Raw genomic sequence first — 22155 nt, 5'->3', positions numbered from 1 at the left:
GAACAATGGTTTATATTGGATACTGGCACTGAACACACTGATGCTCGAGTTATACAGACGCTGATCAGACTTAGTGCTTATCCTCGCTATTACATAGCCTTGAACACGTTACCTAATTAACCTTAGTTTCCTTAAGGTGTTATTTTGTGACTGTGACTATTGATAAGTATGTAATGCATTTGGGGAGGGCCTATCCTTTAAAGAGCTTTCAACAAATGTTAGTTCCTGTGGTTTTTATTATTATTATTTACTTCCTCTTCCATAATACCTAATGTGTTATTTGCCACATGATTTGTGAGTCATAAATATCTATTATGTGAATAATCTGTTGTGTGTTGTGGGGTGCGTGTGTGGCTCAGTTGGTTCAGCATTTGGCTTCATCTCAGGTCATCACCTCATATGAGTTCAAGCTCCACATTGGGCCCTCTGTTGTCCATGCAGAGCCACCCCCTCGTTCCCCCTCCCCCACTTGTGCTCATTCTCTATCAAAATAAACATTTAAAAACATTAAATAAAATGGCAGTGTGGAAGATTAACAGTAACGGACACATTTTAAGTTCTTTGTGTTAAAACATATTTTTATTCAACATAATTGTGTTTTGCATCGGTGATTTGGTTCACTGCACTAATCCAAATCTCAATAACACGCAATTTCATCCTACTATTAAGAAGCACTAATCATTTTTATTGATGTTGGCTCTTTGACTTAGTGAAGTGTCTCAAACAACCTTATAAAACCAGGAAAGAAGAAAGAAATAAAACACACATCAAGGTAGAAATAATAGAGCTAATCACACATGAGTTCTTTTCAGAATTTCCTCATATAGTCCTATGAATGTGTATTTTAGAGATGCTCTGAACATTTGTTTTGTCCAAATGCCCCAAAGGTAAAGGCAATTACATTATTCTAGTCAACCTAGAATATTAGCATCCTGTAATGACCTTCTGAGATCAAGAATAAATTGCAAACATTACCAAAGTACCAAAACTAGAGTTACAACTGGCTTCACCAATGTTTTAATGGCTAAGTTTTCACAGCCTCAAATTATTATTATTTTTTAATGCTGATTTATCTTTGAGAGAGAGAGAGAGACAGAGCATGAGCAGGGGAAGGGCAGAGAGAGAGAACAGACTCTGAAGCAGGCTCCAGGCTCTGAGCTGTCAGCACAGAGCCCAACGTGGGGCTCGAACTCATGAACTGTGAGATCATGACCTGAGCCGAAGTCAGCCACTTAACCAACTGAGCCACCCAGGCGCCCCTCACAGCTTCAAATTATGTTATAGGAACAATAATTTCCCTTCATTGACATCTCTTGTATTGCTACTTAGTCAGCATATTGCAAATTTACAACAGAAAATAGACATTCACTTTCAAATAAAGTCAGTGAAGAAGCAAGATACTTAGAGGTAACTCATTTCCTAACACTCCATTAGTTTCCTTGTTCTCTGTATTGTTTAAAAAATAACTATCAAAAATGATTTATTATTTGCATAATTTTTATGTTTTTCCTTCTCATGAAATTTGGACTTGGTAGCATTGGCATTCTACTTTTATTTCATCTTCACAATAGGCAGGATATTACAAAGTAAGTTCTTTGCTAGAAAGACTTGGGCTAAATGGGATTAAATATCTAAGAATCATGTAGAGCTCTTGATTTGCTTAATGTATAAATGCTGTTCCACAAAAATCTACAAAGATTGACATTGGTATTATAATTCATTTAATGTCTTTTACTCTGCTTTATATGTTTTAGAGCTTTATAAATAAATGTGAATTGGTTAAAAGAGATACAGTCCCCTCTGTAATCTAACTGATGCCCTCTCTTTTAGCATTAATATTATTAATCTATTTTAATAAATATAAACATTTGAATATTCTCAATAAATGATTACATACATGGACTTCACTGTTTTCAGAATTATTAATTAGCACCACATTTTAAAAATTTCATACCCTTCCTGACAAACAGAATTTAACTAGATAAAGCACATAAAGATTTAACATAAGTTGCAACAAGAATGATAACCTATATTAGGAAGTGGGTGTTTAAATAATCAGATATTACCAATAAATCCCGATGACATGTTTTCTATGCACTGTTGACATTGTCATGATGCTTATATATGATAAGCAATACAGTCATAGGACCACTGATTGTGCAAAGTTCAGGGATTTTGTAAATGACATTTAAATGGACCTTTAACCTTTTAAAACTCAAAGATAATGCCTAATGGCAGAATTCAGCTGAATACTGAGATTAAAGCAATATTTGTGTATTTTAATATACATTTTTCATTACATGAAAATGTGCATATATATAATAAGACAGAAGCATATTGCTAAGAAATAAATCATACTATATATGCAGCTTTATTTTCCTTTTCACTCATTTGTATTTTTGTCAATTTATTAAATATTTATAAACTATTAATTTAGTAGTTGTATAATATCCCAGTGTCATGCTATATCACATTTTCTTAACCACTTCTTTATGACTGGTCTTCTCTGGATTTAAATTTTTCATTTAGTCCATGTTATTTTAACACTCAAAAGGATAAAAAATCTTTCTTTAAATCATATTAACACAAAATCCACTCAAGTGTTTATTAAAGGGCAAAACTGTATACTCCATTTTAATTAAAGCATTAATTAAGATAAACTATTAAAAAACCAAAATACTTTTATAGGTAAGGAACACAGAATGTGTTAAATGGAAAGACTAAACAATGGTCTCTTTGAAGTCAGCGTAAATCAGAATTTCAACCAGTGTCTTTGGAATAATTTTGTGATTGAAGAATGAAAGAAAGGAAGAGAGAGAAAAGAGAGATAAGGGGAAGGGAAAAATACCATCCCTCATGTCCAAATTTAGCACTGAGTGGAATTTCTATAAACTTTGCAGCACTGATAAACTCAAGAAAATATATGCCATGCATTCTAGCTTCCTATTACTTTCACAGTGGAATTAAATTCTGAAAATTTGATCCAGTTTTCAATTAAATAGCTTGATTTTATTACTTCTTTCTTTTTACTTGTCTATGCATAAGATGCATTCAGAGATTCAAGTTGTCAAATACAACACATGTTATTATTGAAATGTGTGAGCAAATACTAGCAACTATACATACATAATAGATACTTTGGCAATAGATGAGTAAGAATGCATGAATATAGATGTATATAAAGGCATATATGCATAGAAACAAAACTTTTTGCTATTTAAGATGAAAACAAACAGGGAAGAAATACAGGACTTTAGTTTTATTTTTACGTGCACAAGAATGTTTATAGCAGTTTAATTCATAATAGTAAAAACTGGAAGCAACCTAGATGTCCTTCAATGGGTGAGTAGTTAAAGTGTGGTTCATCCAGCTCATGGGATGCTATTTGACAATAAGGAGTAATGAACAATTTGGCAATAAGGACGATAGAGGCAATATAGGAATTTAGAATAAATTCTGGGCTTCGTAAGAATGGAGACTTCATATATTTAACCTAAGTTTAAAAGTTGAACTGCAAAGATCCTTTGATAAGATAGATGCAATAAAAAAAATGTATCCACTCCGCTGAGAATTAGATAAGAAAAACATGTTTTTTTCTCCTTATTTATTGACTCTTAAAACCTCTGACAAAATTGCCATGGTATTTATTAAAAATGAAAATAATCCTAGGGACGCCTGAGTTGGTTGAATATTCAACTTCAGCTCAGGGCATGATCTCACAGTTCGTGGGTTCAAGCTCCACATTGGGCTCTGTGCTGACAGCTCAGAGCCTGAAGCCTGCTGAGGATTCTGTGTCTCCCTCTCTCTCTGCTCCTCCACTATTAGCACTCTGACTCTGTCTCTGTCTCTCTCTCTCTCTCCAAAAAAGCTAACCTTAAAAAATTATAAAGTAGAATAATAGTTTAAAAAAAAATCCTAGAACTATGTCACAGAAATCAATACCCAGGAAAATACTGCAGCTTAATGGAAATAGAACCTTCACTATCTTTAAAATATGTGTTTTGTGACACAGATATTTAAAAATTTTATAACCCACAATATCAATTCTTTATTTTCTTACATTTCAAATAATCGTTAGATTATGAGTATAAGAAATGTTCAAAATGTCTTTCCAAAATGGGCATGCGCACGTGTGTGTGTGTGTGTGTGTGTGTGTGTGTATTTTTAATGGGACGAAGGGTACTTAATTCTTTGTTATGAAATAAGCGGTCAAACTAGCTGTCCTGTTTAGCCCTACTGCTCCTTATTGATGATGTCATTGGCCCCTCACTGGTGGTTGAATTTACCAGGTAAGACATATAAAGTGAAGAAATGGAATGCTAAGCCTCACTTACTAAACCCTTGTTCAACTTTAATAAAAGAATATTTTGGAGGTGCCTGGGTGGCTCAGTCAGTTAAGTGTCCAATTTTTTATTTCAGCTCAGGTCATGATCTCACAGTTTATAAGACTGAGACCTGCATCTAGCTTTGCATTGAAGAGGCAGAACCTGCTAGAGATTCTAGAGATTCTCTCTCTCTCTCTCTCCATCTCTCTCTCTCTCCGTCTCTCTGTCTCTCTTTCTCACTCTCACTCTCTCCTTTACTCTCTCTCTCTGCCCCGCCCCACTCTCACTCACTCTTCTGTCTCTCTCAAAATAAACAAACTTCTTTCAGAAAAAGGGTATTCTGGCTACCTGAATCAGAATTCAAGCAATACTTGCGCACTCGGGCTGTGGGCCTCCTCACCACACCTCACCCCCGGAGCTTATTGGTGCCAGTGCTATTTGTAGAGGTGTTATGATCATTAACTGTGAGGGGTAAAAGTGGAAGAAACAAAAATGTGGGAGAAGTATGAGCACAGAAGTAACATGAAATCTCTGATTAATCCCTTGGAGTAGGTTTACTATGGAAAAGGACTAGAAGCTGATATGCCTGGTTTGTAGGATAACTTGAGACAGGAAACTGTGAGAGCTGAGAAAGTAGAATGATTTTGGGAGCACTATGAACCCTCTGTAAAGCACAGGGCACAAAGGCAGACCTGAATGAGGCTTAGTTTTGCAGACAGAAGCACTTTCTTACTCCATGAATGGAATCCAAACTACTCTGGCAAACCAAGAGACAGATCATACGTGACTGACACAGCTGACTCAGGCACTGGAATTCTCAGGGTAGACTTTCTTTCTAGTGATACTATAGACTTTCGATGTGTACCAGCAGAGGTGAAGCAAGAGAAGAACATCATAGATCCATAAGAAAACATAAGAAAACTTCAGAAACTCTTTGCTTTGAAAGTATCTAATGGGGTGGGAAGGGGCATCCCAGAACTAAGTAGAGGACATTTTGAGAAAAAATAATATTCCTATTTTGATTTCAGAACCATTTGGAAAGGGCTTAATAATAATATAGCACATATATATCTGATGGCTATCGCTGAATAACATTTAGGTTTGTTTTGCAGTCATAAGGTCAAAATATGTTAAATTCTGCTTTCTGTTGAGTTTAATTACTGCCATGTTCCTTAAACTATTTTTGCATTACTTAGAAAAATGCTGAATATCTTTGACATTTTTATTAAGATTATGCTTTGGTTACTGAGAAAAGACCAGTATTTCTGGCATTGGCAAATAGTTTCATATAATAATATATGTCCTCCCAATAATATGCAATGGCATGAAAAATGAGATTGGTGACAAATTATTCTAATAGTTCCCTACAGAACTGCTTAGTTTTTGGAAGATGCTAGATTTCTGCTTCAATATTATGAGCAATTAGGAGCTGGATTATACCACCCCTCCTCTCAACACAACAACTAGACTTCTCACAAGACGCAGGTTTAGAGGCGTCTTTAGTTTCATTGGCGGGAGGAGGGATTTCCAGGATCACCTCACCAACTGAGAACAAACAGAACAGTTAACTAGAAATGAGCCTGGAGGCATAAAGAACCTGGGCCCTTAACACCTTCAGACAAAGTGTATATAGTCATGTAGGCCCGAATTCTAGAAGCTGGTCCCTAAAATGTTGTAACCAGGATTTTAGTATTGGGAAGTTGGTGCAGGGGAGCCCAACTGAGAAAGAGTTAACATGATGGGAAGGCAAGCTAGATCTGTAGGTGACAGTGAGGAGGGAGCCTGTATCAAGACTGAGTAGCAAACCAGTAAATACATGGGCCATTGGATCACTAATGACAAAGGTAGCCAATTCTGAGACTCCAAATCTGTTGCAAAAGCCGCCAAAGAGGCCTATGAGATAAAAGGTAGGACTCCTCCCTAATAATACAAGGACAAAAGTGAGGTCAAGGCCCTTTGAAGGAAAGAATCCCTCATTAGTACTTCAGGTTACTTCTAAAACTTGATACCAACCTATGAAAGGACAGACTTAGAAAACCAAGAGCTAAGGATGATAAAACTCTGAGAAATTCTGTAGATGAAATATTGAAGAGATAAAGATGAAATTGCAGAACTTAACACAAACGTAAGAAAAATTTCACAAATAAGAATATAAATTCAAAAACTTTCAGGAGGAAAAATATACATCATGGAAGTCAAAATCTTAAAAGATAGGTTTAATGTACATCAGAATAGACACATTTGAGAAGAGAATTAATGAACTACAAGGTCTGTCTAATTTATCTAGTATATGTCAAAGAGAGATAAGGAGATGGAAAATACGTAAGTTTAGAGCAAGACAATCGCAGAAGATGGAAAGGAAAAGGAGGAAAAAAACTAAATTGTAAAGAGATGATGGATATAATTTTTCTAGAAATAATTTTTTAAAAAACCATGAATCCACAGATCCAGGAAGCATAACAAACAAGGAGGAATCCAAATGTGACCACAATGAAATACAATTTTTGGGAAAACTTCAACTGAAAATCTTTCATGTTAGTGAAAAGATAGCTCCTTCTGCAGACTTTTTACTTAAGACCTCCAAGACAAGTTTCAGATGCCAATCTGTATGAACAACTAAATACTGATGAATATATACAATATAAAATATTAATCAAGCTAAAAACCTCTGCCACAGTTTAAAAAGTAATAATCTTCATCTTAATCACACATTGTGTACAAAAACCTACTCAGAATGAATAGATCTAAATGTAAAACTATAGAAGCTTTAGTAGAAAATCTAGGAGAAAAATCTTCATAAATGGATTTGATAAAGAGATTTTAAATGTGACACCAGAAGCAAGATCCACATAGGAAACAATGGATAAATTGGACTTAATCAAAATAAATAACATTTCTAATGTATAAAATACACTTTACAGTGAAAAGTCAAGCTATAGACTGGTAGAATATTCTTGTATATCATTATTTGACAAAGGCCATGTCTCCACAAAATATAAAAAACTCTTAAAATTAAACCCCCCAAAAATAAAATATCTAATTTAACAAATAGTCAAAAGACTTGAACAGATACTTAGCAAAAGAGAATATACATATGAAAAAGGAACACATGACTTTTAAACATCAGTAGCCATTAGGATAGTGTAGATTAAAACCATAATGAGCTACCAAAGTGGCTAAGTAAAAAGCAACAGCAATAACACCGCATGTGGGTGAAGATACAGAATAATCAAATCTCTCATTTGTTGCTGGTGGGACTAGAAAATGGTAAGTCACTCTGGAAAATAATATGTGGTTTCTTAAAAAGAGAAATATTTTCTCAGCATATGACCCAACAATTGCACCTCTGGGTATTTCCTCCAGAGAAATGAAAACTCATGTTAATACAAATACCTGTTTATAAATGTTCATAGCACCTTTATCCATAATAGCAAAAAACCAGAAACAAGCCAATTTTTCTTCAGTGAGTGAACAGTTAAGCAAACTGTGAAACAACCATACACAGAATTCTACTCAACAATAAAAAGGAATGAACTGTTGATACATGCCATAACTTGGATGGATCACAGGGAATTACGTTTTAAATGGTCGATCTTAAAATGTTACATACTACATTATTTCAGTTATATACCCATGGAATGAAAACATGGTAGAGAGACTATAGAGAGGTAAGTTCCCAAGAAGTAGGGAATAGAAGGAGGAGTAAGGTATCTGTGGGTAATAAAGGGTAGATCCAAGGAAATTTTTGCAGTGGGACTGTTCTATGTCTCAACTATGGTGATAGTCACAAAAAAACTACACCTAAGATAAAAATTACATGAAATTAAATACATAATTGGGTAATGTAAAACTGATGAAATCTGAATAAGCCAGTTTATTTATTTGATGTGTTCAATATTTTTTATTTAATCAATGCCTTTCAAGCTTTAGGTTGTGATATTACTGTATAGTTGTGCAAGATAGTTACCATTGGGAAAACTGGATGAAGGCTATATGTGATCTCTCTTCATTATTTCTTACAAGTTCATGTGAATCTACAATTATTTCAAAACAAAAGCTTAAAAATGTATGCATACAGTTAAAAAAATGCAATGAGATACCATCACATTGACTATTAGAATTGACTGAAATAAAACTATTAAAATGACTGAAATAAAAACACTGTACTGACATCTCATTCCAGCAAGGAGGAAAAGTAACTGAAATTCTCTTATATGTTGGTGAGAATATAAAATGATATAGTTACTATAGAAAGAGCTTAACACTTTCTTATAAAGTTAAACATACACTCCCCATGTAATTTAGTAATCCCATTTCTGGGTATTTTCCCTAAAGAAAAAAATCGTTTATGTTCACACTAAAACCTATACCTGGATGCTGACAGCAGCGATATACATAAGTTCTAAAAACTGACGATTCACATGTCTTTCACTGGGTTAATGAGTCAGACCATCATACTGTGCTCTGGGCCCTTTTGAATCCTTTGGATAAATGATAAAGGTACTATGCTAAGCAAAATATGTTAGCCTCAAATTTTTACATAGCATTCCATTTATATAGCATTCTGCAAAAGACAAAACTAGAGTGGCAAGATTATATTGGTGATTTTTAGGAGCTAGTAGGGAGAGGAGGTGTGACTACAAAGAGACAACATGAAAGAAACTGGGGGGCGGTGATGGAATGTACCCTGATTGTGGTGATGCTCACTGGGAACAATGTACTTGATAACATCCATAGAGTATGTCCAAAAAAGGTTAATTACATTCAATTGTAACTTGAAAACACAAAATTATTAAATAATATTGGTTTCTGGGTCTGTCAACTTTATCTAACTGCTTTCATGTATAGCAGATCCCCAATTTCATTCTTTCAAGTCCAACCAGGGAAATCAACAGGTATATGAACAGAGAAGACACATCACTATGTCCAAGCATTTTTTTGCTAGAAACTCCTAAACACTAAGTTAGGTAGAAGCTAGATACAAGATATGGAAGGAATGCCAGAGGCAGAGTCCCAAGTCCTGGAGGGCAGGAATGACAGACTTGGGCCAGAGACAAGGATAGTGATAAATAGGTTACACATTGGAAATGTGAAGGTACAACATCCTGACCTTGTGGCTTATAGAACAACAGCCCCTGGTGAAGAGAAGCCTGTCCTCTTCCACCTCTGCCCCCGGGTATCTCCTATACTCATGATAATGGAAATGCATTGCAGTTACAGCCTTACCCATAGGTAGAAAGACTGCTGGGAGTATTCTGGTACAAAGCTTGTCCGTCAAACCTTCCCCCTCAAACCTGCAGATGGAGTCCCCCAAATAGTTGGAAGCAGCCCCCACTAGAGACCAACTCCTGTATATCACAGCCCCACCTAGCCCAGAGAGACCCAAAAATGTCCAATCCCAAAACAACATAGGGACCTCTTCCACCTTAGGAAAACTGCCTTCTCTCCCTTTAATACAGTTAACAATAAATAATTAAAATAATGTGTAAATGCATCACCTGTATCACTTCTATTTAGATAAAAGGGTCACAACATCTCTTTTTTACAGTTAGATTGCTTCTTCATATTCTATACAGATAGATATGTTCTGAGACCCCATTAGATGTCTGAAATCACAATAGTACTAAACCTTATGTGTACTATGTTTTTCCTAATAATACATATCTGTCATAAAATTTAATTCATAAATTAGGCACAATAAGAGATTAACAATAATTCATAATAAAATAGAACAATTATAATAATATACTGTAATGAACGTTATATAAATGTCATCTCTGAAAATACCTTATTGTGATATACTCACCCTTCTTCTGATAAGGATGTGAGGTAATAAAATGCCTACCTGATAAGATGAAGTGTGGTGAATGATGCAGATGCTGTGACATCACTTTAAGCTACTATAGACCTTCTGACCATATGTCAGGGGAGAATCATTTGCTTCTGGGTCACAGAGGACCATGAGTGGCTGAAACCACAGAATGCAAAACCGTGGATAAGGAGGGACTAATGTAATCATAGCTTAAAGGAAATTTGTTAGGTGCTTTTAAAATCACAGAGAACAAATTGAGAAACAGCCTCTTCTATATGAGTAACACAAAGGTGGTTTTCCATTATTTTGTGGTGTCTAAATAAAAATAAAATACTGGCAAATAATGAAGGAAAACTTGATGAAGTGAGATATTTGTATACTATATTAGTTTATCTAAAACTAAAGTATACATTCAAAGGGATTTGGGAACGTTAAATTATTTTACACGCCTTATGATTTTATGATGTATACATTACAAGCTACTATCTCTTTTGGCTAAAAAACTTATGACTCACTTTAAGTGAATTAGACATATTCACAGTTCTGAAGAGCTGCATTTTTGTGCATTTACTACAGTGAAACTGATTAGTAAAGGAAATTACAGTTTATTCTGAAACATAAAATCAAATCAAAAAAATTCTCAGTGGCTACCTCTAGAGATTGCATTATTATGCAAACTCAGCTAAACTGGAGCTCCACTTCCCAGAGTTCCCTTCCCTGTACTGGTAGGACAGACCCCATAAGAAATTTGCATGAAATTTGGAAGGAGGAAGTGAAGCAGCTGCCATGTTTATTTACACTCGAAAATTCAGTGTAGTGTTAAGTCTACCGCAGGTCAAGCGAGTTATTGGGGGTCTCCTGCTAGGGCGATGAACATTTCTGATTTAATTGAGATTGTCCCAGTTTCTGTTACTGTGATTCCTTTCTCCTGGGATACCCCTTAGTCCTGAGAAAATCAGGATGGTTGGTGGCCCTACTCCTGATCTGCCTTGATGAGACTCATCTCCTTCAGCCCAGACTGAACTGAAGTTGGACCGAACATCTTTAGTTTCTCTGACTCCTGGCATATTTAGCTTCATGAAGAAAGGCACTAGCTTTTCCAACAGGTCACCTAGTCATCAAAATTAGAGGAAAAAAAAATAAGATGAGGGTTCCAGTTTGACCTTATTCTTCCAGGTGATCATTGAAAGTTTCAGTTTGCTTTTGTTTCTCCCCACCTTCAGATCTGACTCTTTAGGACTGCCTGCTCCACTCTCTGCCTGGCTGCTTTACAGACCTAGAAACATACACAGAAATAACAGGCTTGGTAAACTGCTTACCCAGATCTCACGAGTGCATCACGCTAAATCCCTATAATAAACCCTCTACTCCATGTCACTTCTCTGCTTCTCTGCTCAATGATTGATATGCCACCAATGGTTTTGTTCAGTCATCACCTAGAGAATAAACATGGATAGCGTTTTTAGCAGTAATAATAATTATTCCTTACATCAGTGTAGTATTGTATATTTACTAAGTACTTATATATATATTAATCTATTTGTTACAAAATTGTAAAGCAGAACTTACATTACTATATCCATCATGAATAAGCATGTGGAATATAACTTTGCTCTTTTTTGTTATTAATCGTTTCTCTTCTCTAGAAGGTAATTAAAATGGCCATTTAGCAGGACATTTACAATATGTAATCGCTTCTACCATTCCCAAGAGTCAATGTGTATACCTCACACACAGGTAACCAAATTGTGAGTAATCAACTTATAAGAGAGAATCCAACTTCTGGCTCAGCAGTTAAATGGACTTATTTATTCCAAATTACCTGAATCCCTGTCCAAGTTAACTAGTATGGTTTTTTCTTTTTTTTCTTTACTATTTTACTAATAAGTTTAAGTACCTAAGAAAGAATTAATTCTTTATTGACTTAGACCATGAACTAATATCCTTGAGATCTTTATGCCAATATCTTTATTTTAGCTTTGACTATTTTTTCTTAGGCATTAACACTACACTTAATTTGGATTTCTTCTATCCATTTTTATAACAACTATTCAATAGCAGTTTTTTTCCTTTTCGGCTTCTCATTTACCCTGTGCTCTCTTAACTGCATGATCACGGCCTAAGTCAAAGTGTACCTACCTGCATAACCTTAAGATCTCTCCCATGAGTTCTCTTGCTTATCTTACAGTGTCTATTTTTCCCCACATATATAAATAGTGATATTGTTCACATACCTTACACTTAAAGCCAGAATAAAGGCAAAGCACAATGCGCTCACTATAGATACAGAAAAATAATTTGATAAAATTAAAACTCATCATATATACATACATATAGAATACAGAGACCCACCTTAAACTGAAATTTGCTCTCAGAAATCAGAATTCGAAAAGCCAGCTATTACCATGTCAATGTCACAATGTCCTGGAGGTCCAGACCAGCGCAATAAGTGAAGAGAAAAAAATAAAAAATAAAACTATTATTATTTACAAAACATGTAATTACTTACGCAGAAAAATCAAATATATGAACCAAGAAACTATTCAAAGTAAAAATGAATTTAGTAATGTCAATGAATAAAAGATCAATAAGTGAAATCAATTACATTTCCTTATGCTAGCAATGAAACTTAAAAATAAAACTTGAGAACAATATCATTCATAGTGTCAAAAACATTACAGATTTGACAATAAATTTAACAAAAATTATGCAATCCTCTACTAAAAATACAAAATATTACTCAGAGACATTAATGAAGGCCAAAATTAAATGGAGAAGCATGCTTTTCTCATGAATTGGAAGACTCAATATCATGAAGATGTTAATTATTCCCAAATTGGTCTATAAATTCAGTGTAATCACAACCAAATCACACAAGGCTATGTATGTGTGTGTTGCCATGCATATGCTTACATGTGTTTGGATGTGTAAACAAGCAGATTGTAAACATTATATGTAAATAAAATGGGCAAATAATAGTAAAGAAAATTTTGAAGAAAAAATAAAGCTGGAGAGTTAACACTACTAGATACCAAGAAATATTAAAAGTTATTGCAATGCTAAGAAGACAAATGGAACACCACAGAAGGTATAAGAAAAGAACCACATATGTATGGTTACTTTTGGTTACTTGATTTATTGAAAAACAAAAGTGATCCTGAAGTACATTGGATCTTTTCAATAAATGGTATCATCAATTGGAAAACATGAATTTTGACAAATCTATTTTATATGTATGATATCCCTAATTTACAAATGTATAATAATAAAATTTCTAAGAGATAACAAAGGAAAAATCTTTATATCTCTACAGCAGGGGAAAATTTCTTAAACAACAAATTGAAAGAATGAACCATCAAGAGAAAAACTGGTAAGTTGCATTACATTGAAATGAAGATGTTTTTGCTCACCACAAGAAAAAATATTGAGTGGAAAGCCCAACAAACAAATGTGAAAAAAGTTTCTAATACAAAGATCTCATAGACTACTGGTATCCAGATATATAAAACACAATGAAATATGAAAATTAAAGATGATCAATAGAAATATGAGCAAAAGACTTCAATAGGCACCTCTCAAACCCAAATAGCCAATAAGAAAGTTCTCGCCCTCATTATTTATCAGGAAATGTAAATCAAATCACAAGATACTGTAATATACCCAACATGCTTAGAACACTTCCATGCTCACATATTATTGACTATGTGCCAGGTAAAATTCTAAATGATTTACATATATTAATTAATCTGTACAATAATGTACTATTATTATCATCTCTCTATTTCAGAAAAGGGAATGAAGGCAGAAAAGGGGTAAGAAATCACTCAAGGTAAGAAAGCTTCCATATGTTTAACTATTAGGTTATACTGCCTTTCAAAATAGAAAAATAAACATAAATTGAGTATAACCTTTAAAATCTATATAATCTCTTTTCAAGGGTAATAAACAAGATCTAACATCTCTAAAATATCCCCTATCCTTGAGTTGAAAGATATGAAATATAAATGTAAATATGTCTGTGTGTGTGTGTGTGCGTGTATTTTTTTTTTTAAGTAGGCTTCATGCCCAGTACAGAGCCCAATGAAGGCCTTGAACTCACGACCCTGAGATCCAGACCCGAGCTGAGATCAAGAGTTGGACGCTTAACTGACTGACCCACATAGGTCAGAATTATGAGATATCACAGAATTCTATAAGACCCTTGTAATCAAATCAATATGAACACTGAATTTATAGTACTCAGTACGATAAACAAATGACTAGACTAGAAGAGAGAATCTACAAATAGAGAATTTAATAAGACTACAGTAGGGAGAATCTAAGGTCTCCCTCAAGTTTCCAATCTCCTAATATACACACCTTCCTTGTATATTCCCCTCCCACTGAATATGAACAGGACTTGTGAAAATGGCAAGATTTCATTCCCATGACTTGGTTACATTAGATGAGAAAGGGACTTTTTAGATGTAACTCAAATTTTTCATCAGTTGATACTGACTTAAAATCAAACGGGACATTATTATCTGTGAGTGTGACCTTTCAGGACTACTCTGCTAGGACAGATTAGAAGTGGGAAAGATTAGGGGCGCCTGGGTGGCTCAGTTGGTTAAGCGTCCGGCTTCGGCTCAGGTCATGATCACACGTTCGTGTGTTCAAGCCCCGCGTCGGGCTCTGTGCTGACGGCTTGGAGCCTGGAGCCTGCTTCGGATTCTGTGTCTCCCTCTCTCTCTGCCCCTCCCCGCTCATGCTCTGCCTCTCTCTGTCTCAAAAATAAATAAAACACTAAAAAAAAAAAAGAAGTGGGAAAGATTATTTTGCTGCCCTGGAAGAAGCAAACAGACATATTGGCAACCACCTAGTGAGGAGGCCACATGTCAAGAACCTGAGAATAGCTTTCTAAGAGTTTAGAACAACCCCCAGGTGACAGCTGGCAAGAAAATGGTGACTTCTGTCTTATAAAGAACTAAATTCTGATCTAAACCAGTGAGCGTAGAGGATTTCATTTCTCAAATGACATCAAGGCCCCAGCCAAGAAAGTGATTACAGCCTGATGTAACCCTAAGAAGAGTAAGAGCTAATTTATGCCTGGACTCCTGACTCACAGAAACTTTGACATAATAAATATGCATTATTTAAGCTGCTAAATTTTTAGTAATTTGCTATGCAGCAATAAAAAAACTAACACAATGACAAAACTGACATTTCAATACAATGTAGAAAGGTTTTTTGTTTAATAAGTTGTACAGGAAAAGATATCTGAAAAAAATATAAAAATTTGATGCTTATCTCCTATGTTTAAAATATTATAATAAAATTGGTAAAAAAAAAAAAAAAAAGACACTCTCTGCACAATTTGGCTAGGGAAACATTCTTAACTAAGAGAGGAAATCCAGAATCTACAAAAAGGAAAAAGAGGCACACCTGGGTGGCTCAACTGGTTAAGTTTCTGACTCTTGATTTCAGCTCAGGTCATGATCTCATGGTCTTAAGATCAAGCCCCACATCAGGCTCCACACGTGGAGCCTGCTTAAGACTCTCTCTCTCTCTCTTACCCTCTTCCTGTCCCCTGCTCACACTTTCACTAAAGAAGGAAGGAAGGAAGGAAGGAAGGAAGGAAGGAAGGGAGGGAGGGAGGGAGGGAGGGAGGGAGGGAGGGAGGAAGGAAGGAAGGAAGGAAGGAAGGGTTATATTTATCCAAATAAAGGTTTAAAATCTTTGCATGGCAAAAGTAATGATTAAGTTAAAAGACAAGATTAGACTTGGAAAAATATTACAAAACATAATATTAAAATATGATAAATAAAATATATACTGACCTCATAAGCTAACAAGAAAAAAGGCAGAACCTAATAGAAAATGGACAAAGGAAAAGGAATAATTAGCAGAATATCAAAAAATACAACAAACATTCTAACTCACTACAAATCAGGGAAACAAAAATAAGGAAACAGGTAGTACAAAAAAAAATTTAAACATAAGACCTAATGCTTATAGGGATATAAGGAAAAACTTATTTTGACTAGTAGAAATGTAGATTGTTCTAATAATATGGGAAAAGCAAACTGGCAACATATCTTGAATCTTCAGGGCAGAACAAGCTTACTCCTGAGAAATTAACTTTAAAAAATAAAAGCACCCACCTAAACATATAAGTAATCAAAGGATATGAGTGGTTGATTTTTATTAATGCGCTATTTATTTTGATTTTTTTTTTACAACTGACTTCTATTACTATTATAATTTGGAAAGCTGTGAATAAGGAATATAATTATAAAAAGAAGAAGAAAGGTAGCTAGTATATATATAGCATTTAATGTGTGCTAGCCACTACAAACATTTAATGTATATAAACACATATAAATATATGTTAATTCCTCTCTTCAAACATCTCATAAGGTAAGTGCTAATATTACTTTGAAATATGAGTTGTTCAAGAACATACAACTACCTAGAGAATATGGATCCAAGCAGAAAGTCTGATTTCAAAATCTTTACTCTTAACCACTCATAATCTACACACTATTGTACTACAAGCAAAATATGGCAAACAAGTCCTTTAAGAAACCACAAAACAGAATGCTAGAAGCCTAGAATCGTAGTTGACATGTTTTAATGTAAATATCTTGGGATACTTTAAACTCCAACAGGAGATATGAAGACAGACATCTGTGTTACAAATACGAAAAGCCAAAGATGCTTTCTAAAATGAACTTTCAGAGACACCTGGGTGGTTCAGTTCATTAAGCATCCTATTCTTGATCTCTGCTCAGGTCATGATCTCATGGTTGGTGGGGTTAAGTGGTTCAGCGTGACAATGTGGAGTCTGCTTCAGATTTTTTCTCTCCCTCTTCTGCCCCTCCTCATGTGTGCACTCTCTCTTGTCCTCTCAAAATAAATATATATATGTATTTTAAAAATGAACTTTCAGTTCCCAAAAGCATACCAAATCCATGTCAAGAAGACCAAACCAAAAAACAATAACTCTTAGTACAAATCCCTGGAATCATGCTAAAGTTAATCTGGCTATCCCTCCTATTTTAGGAAACAGAGAACAGAGATTAGTGTCCAGTGTGAGAGGGGTTTCTTATCAATGTACTTGCTGTCAACTTTTCCAGGTGGGAAACTGGGAGAAATATACACAAACTGAACACAATAAAAAGAGAGAATCTCTTACAATTGAGCAGACTTGAAATATTTGTAAACAAAATCTAGAGCATCTTTTCAAAAGTAGATGTAATCATGAACCCTAGGATAGAAATGGAGAGTGTGAAATCTGTGTGGACTTAAATCATGACACCTCCCTCAAAATATAATTAAGCAAGTTTATCTTGAAATGAAATTTCAACACAGCATCAAGTCTTTGATCATCATTTAATGCCAAGGGAGGCTTTTCTTTATTAGAAATGATTACTCAGGCATGACTTAAATAATTTATCTAGGAAAATGTATAAGTCAAAGTTAAATCCCATAGCTGTTTCTAGGTCCTTCCATGTTAATGTTATGGGAAGAGAAACAAGCTAAAAATATTTAAAATCTTATTCTAATCCACTGTTTAATTTTCCCTCTTAATAGTTGTTAGAAGAAATTCTCTACCACATTTTATACTAGATGTATTTTAAGATAAGTAGTGAAACTTTATCTGTTCTCTCTGGGGTATTCTCGGGCCCCTCATCAAAATATAAGAGAAAAATTCCTAGAGGGATAGATAGTACCAAATTCTATTTAAATATACATCATTATCTTTTTCAAAGTGCATTCTTCAAATTGATTTCGGTATTGGATTTTAATGAATGAATTCATTCCTTCCTAATAAATGAAATAATCATTCCCTTGACTGAGAGCAATCTGACATCTGTTTCACTACTTAAGGCAACTAATATTTAGAAATTATTAAGTTTGATAATTTTTATACCATAGTAAGTGGCCATCAAGCCACAACAGAGGAAAACACCCACTTGTCAACAATTTGATTATTTCTTTCTGGTAGAGTGTCTTGTCTCCGCTTCAGGGCTATTTAATTGTAGTTACAGAAGAGCCAAGCTCAGCAGGGAGAGAACTCCTCATAATTCCAAAGAAATTCAGCCCAGTCTTTTTAGCTGTGACATGTGTTTCAATTAACACCAATTACCATAGAAGCAATTGGTGAATAGGGAAGCGATATCAGTGCATAATGATTGTTATGTTGGATCATGTGGGATTTTTCCTAGGTAAGGAAGACAGATGAGAGGGAGTAGAATTAGAACTTTTATCAGGAAAGGAAATATCCCTTAGCCTGGCTGCTGCACAGGAGACATTTCATCTGTATTTTAATAGCTTCATCCCAGAGGTCTCCCAATAGCCTAAAAGGACTTTCCTGTGCTCACAGCTCCATCTGTGCCCAACTTCTCCCAATGGCCATAAGCCAGTATTTCCAATCAATTATGTTTGGAAAGTTTTACATCCCTTGAGCACCCAACTGTCCACACTGTCCAAATTATTTTCAAAGTCCCCAATTATTGTCCCTTTAGGGCTCTAGATATAAAGTTACATGGGTTTTCAGTGATCTGCCTCTATAATTATTTTCCCATAGGCCCTATTATGTGTGAAAGTAAGCTTTTCTGTATATACTGTGCTATAGCATAATGTCTCTATTGCTAAAAGACATCTAATAGGAAACTAATCATTAGAGTTTATTTATTATAAAGAGATAATATAGTAAATAAATTTTTATTTCCTAAAATAAAAATTGTGCTTCTTTCAAAAAGCTATGTATAAAAAATGATCATTCAGGAGACATTTGCCATCAAATAATCTGCTTTATTTAATGAGCTAAGGCCTATATTTAACCTCAAAGAATATACTAGAAATATATAGTACTGTAGATACATTGCTTTCTAAATTTTAGTCGGATGCTGATATATATGCCAGATACAAGAATGTGGTCTATAGCACCAGATCACCAAGGCAGGCATGGATCCCCAGTGGGCGCTGGCCATCTTAAACAACATATATTTTGGGAGATGGTGTAAAATGGTAATCATTGGCTATTTCTCCCAAAATTAGTCTCTCCTCTAGATCAAGCCTCCAGAAAATTATGCTACTCTGATATAAGAGAGCTGTTCTCAAAAGGAAAGAATCAATGTAAAATGAAGTGAAACTTGAAAATAGGCACCAGAAAGCCTAGCTCACATCGAAGACAAAATATCTGGAATAAAAAAGAAAAAAAGGAAGTGTATATGGTGTTAAAGCTTCTCACATGTGAAAGACTGAGCTTAGGTTATTAACACTTAAAACCACGTTTTCTGTTTTGAAAACAAAAATTATTGCTATCAGATAGTAAATAAGGGCATCTTCTCATTTCTCCCTAATCCCTTCCCACTTGATGACTAATTAAATGTTTCTGAAGGAAAACATAAATCAGAGTAAAAGTAGGTATATTGAGAAATATTTATAAATACATATTTATGTACATATATGTTCAAACTTATTTGTAAAAGAAGGAGTCATTTACCAATATTGGTCTTTAATATAGAACTGAGAAATAACAGTGAGATTGGGCGCTAAGCTCTTTATATATCTCCTGCAATAACAGATAAGTTCCTGCAAGTCAACCATAAACTGTCCTGTGTAGGATAAAGATGATTTATGAAACAAAACTAGTCAGAGGCCACATCTTGACAACCCAAAATTTAATTCTTACTTGAATGTTAGTTAAGACCTGCCTTACATAAATGAATTGTTGGGTCTGAACATCGCTGTGGGACATTATTTAAATGAGTAGTAATTTAAATCTTAATATCAAACGCAGGCTTCTGCCTTTTATTTTTCCAAACTACATCTAGTTGATTAGATCTAACTCAAGCATACCTCCACCTGCAGGTGCAGCGTCTAAGCCCTTCTGTCTTAGAATAGGATGAGAACCTCCTTCAAAGCTCAAATATACATGAGAATAGAAAGATGCAGAGATTGGGTGGTCATGGGGTGGGGAGGGGAGAATGGTGAATGGTAATGACTTAGGGTAGAGGGTATTCTTGTTTTTTTAGTCAAAACTAATAGACCCCAGAGACAAGAGATATATTGAGCAGGCTTTTCTTTCACCATTCTATGAACTTTTCTGTTCTCTGGTCAAAGTGTTTGGAAAATGTTAGGGAATGAAGAAAAACAAAGACCTGGTAACAAAGCTGCTTTTATTTGTCCTCTTTCCTTATATATACTTAGGGAAAAACAGAAAAATTAAGAAATATTAACTGTATATTTCAATTCAAATCATGAAATTCTACTCCTATTATATTAAAAAAAAAAAGCTATCTGTGGAAGAGGGATTCACCTCCCTGACTCAATACATTCCATTGCTACTAGTATAGCACATCTTCTTCTCTTATTGGATTAGTATACCCATGAATTGTTAGCTGTTTAATGCATAAAAAGCGCTGGACAGGGCCTCTGAAATATAAATTAAGGAATGTTTAAATATAACTTACTGCTTGATAACATAGGGAAAATGATGACTAAAAAGAGGACAAAAAACCCTCAATTCCTGCAAAATAAAAAAGGACAAAAGGAGATTGCACACCTTTTCAGGGGGTGGGGGAGCCCAATAATTTAAATTAATGATGTGAATAAATGGAGAGTGAGCCATATCTGTAACAGCACTTGCATCTCTCATATGCGCAGAAGCAAGTCTGTTGAGCCTTTGCCAGTGCCTGTTATGACCTGGAGCCCACGTGATCCCTCTCAGAGTCCACACTCGTCCCCAGGCTGCCCACAAGGCACTTAGTGGCTACCAGAACAGACTGGTCTTCACTTCTCTGAAGATTTCTTGACATGCCCTGCACACTAAGATAGCCACCTAGAAATTGATAAGCTGATTGTATCAGTTACACGAGGAAGCACAGAGCTTAGAAAAAAAACAATTTTGAAAAAGATGACAAAAACTGGAAGAATCACTACTTTATTTCAAACTTATAGTACTCAAAATGTGAAGTTGGCAAAAGAACAAACATATGAGATCAATGGAACAGGATCGACAGACAGAAATAGACCTACGCATATATGGTCAAATAATATGACAAAGGTGCAGCGTAAGTTAATGAAGAAAGAACAGTCTTTTCAACAAATTGGACATACATTCCCTCCCCACCACCCTAAAAATGAGCTTCAACCTTTATTTCACACCACATGTAAAGAATACCTCCAAATGAATCACAGACCTAAATATAAAATCTGAAGCTATAAAATTTTAATAAAAAAAACAAGAAAAATTTTATAATCTTTAGACAAATGTTTCTTATTGCATGTTACAGTTAATATTATGGCTACTTATTAGAATATAGTGAATATAATTAGCTGTTTGGCCAAACATGAGCCTAGATACTGCTATAGAGATTTTTTTAGATGTGACTGACACTTATAATCAGTTGACTTTAAGATTATTCTCCACAATACGGGCTAGCCTCAACCAATCAATTGAAGGCCTTAAGAGCACAGGCTAAGCGTCCCGAAGAAGTTCTGCCTCCAAACTGTAACTGGGAAATTCAGAGTTTCCAGCCTTCAGATGCAAAACTGTAATGCTAATTCCTTTTTTTCATTGTGGTAATATATATGTATACAAACAATAAATATTTACATTTATATATGGCATCTACCCCCGTAACAAATTTTTATGTGAACAGTAGGCATTGCTAATTATATGTACAATATTGTACAGTATATCTCTAGAACTTTTCATCTTTTAGTACTGAAACTCTATATCCATTGAATAATTCTCCATTTCTCTCTCCCCCAGGTCCTGGCAATCACCATTCTACTTTGTGCTTCTATGAGCCTGACTACTTTAGGTATCTTATACAAGTGGAATCATAAAGTATTTGTCTTATGTCAGGCTTATTTCATTTAGCATTATGTCCTCAAAGTTCAGCCATGTTATAGCAAATGACAGGATGTCCTTTTTTTATATGACATAGTAATATTTCACTGTGTGTATATACCACATTTTCTCTATCCATTCATCCATCAGTGGATATTTAGCTTGTTGCCACC

At 34.8% G+C, this 22155-nt stretch overlaps 1 long non-coding RNA gene across 2 annotated transcripts in view; it reads right to left on the bottom strand.

Annotated features, from left to right (window-relative positions):
- LOC115292807 overlaps positions 1 to 22155 on the bottom strand; it is a 72111-nt gene that overhangs the window by 11950 nt on the left and 38006 nt on the right. For both annotated transcript variants that reach the window (XR_003909144.1, XR_003909143.1), the window contains exons 2-4: positions 12490 to 12561; positions 11457 to 11573; positions 10171 to 10293 (exon numbers count right to left, since the gene is read on the bottom strand). This is a non-coding gene — a long non-coding RNA (uncharacterized LOC115292807). The remainder of the gene's footprint in view (positions 1 to 10170; positions 10294 to 11456; positions 11574 to 12489; positions 12562 to 22155) is intronic.

This window comes from Suricata suricatta, chromosome 5 (genome assembly GCF_006229205.1).
Source record: "Suricata suricatta isolate VVHF042 chromosome 5, meerkat_22Aug2017_6uvM2_HiC, whole genome shotgun sequence".
In the NCBI taxonomy this organism is placed as follows: domain Eukaryota; kingdom Metazoa; phylum Chordata; class Mammalia; order Carnivora; family Herpestidae; genus Suricata; species Suricata suricatta.
The sequence above is the reverse complement of the archived record's forward strand: the minus strand, read 5'-3'. Positions and strand labels throughout refer to the sequence as shown.